The sequence below is a fragment of the Mesocricetus auratus genome, unplaced genomic scaffold, assembly GCF_017639785.1.
Source record: "Mesocricetus auratus isolate SY011 unplaced genomic scaffold, BCM_Maur_2.0 Super-Scaffold_100027, whole genome shotgun sequence".
Classification (NCBI taxonomy): domain Eukaryota; kingdom Metazoa; phylum Chordata; class Mammalia; order Rodentia; family Cricetidae; genus Mesocricetus; species Mesocricetus auratus.
The window spans coordinates 9,846,922-9,847,782 of record NW_024429208.1 but is presented as its reverse complement, the minus strand read 5'-3'; positions in this window follow the sequence as shown (position 1 = coordinate 9,847,782).

Below are 861 nucleotides of genomic sequence, written 5' to 3'. Positions count from 1 at the left end.
TAACCCTGCCCCAGGCGGGCGGAGGCCTAGAAAGCACGACCACCGGGAGGCGCTGCGGCCCCGCGGATGGGCGGGGTCAGCGGGTGGGGATGCCGGAACGTCTAAGGGGGATCTGGAGAAGGAGCTGGGGGAGGGAAGGAAGGGAGATGGAGGTGGAGGAAGCGTCCAGCACACTCTGCTGCAGCGCGGGCGGGGGGGGGGGGCTGGACCCTGTCTGCACTGGAGGGCCTGATGACGTTTGTAACCTAGCAAATATTTGCCCAAGTTCCTTCCCCACTTACCCAAAGGAAGAGACCCCAGGACTGGCACCAGCAGGAGCTACACCCACCCTGGTGGGCCTGGGTTCTCCCCTTCTCTCCCCCCACCCTACCCGAGTATTCTGACTGAAGTTGGGCGGGATGTGGGGTTAAGCTCCTAAGAGCAGTGAAGGCATCCAAACTACTATGTCTTTCGGATCCCCATGGGCACTGGGTTGTTCTCGAGGCCCTTGGGAGTTGAAAGGGCACCTGAAAAGACAAGAGGACAGGTCGTAGGGATAGGAGGGAATGAGAGAGCCCTGAGGAATCCCAAAGGTGGGCTCTGAGTGGGCCCTGCTCACGTTCCTGGCAGGCAGGGTGCACGGGTAGGCTGTGGTTAGGGTCCTGGCTTTCCAGCCTGGAGTAGGTGTGGCTTGAGGAAGTAGAGGCAGGGCTAGGGAAGGGACTTATTCAGAGTCGATCTTGAGGGTGCAGAGTAGTGTGTGTGTGTGGGGGGAGTGAGGCTTGATTCCCATGAGCGCTGAGCAAATCTCGCCTATACTCCCACTCCTGTGTCCCATCGCTCGTCCCAGGAGGAGCTACTTTTGGGAAGCTCACACTGGAG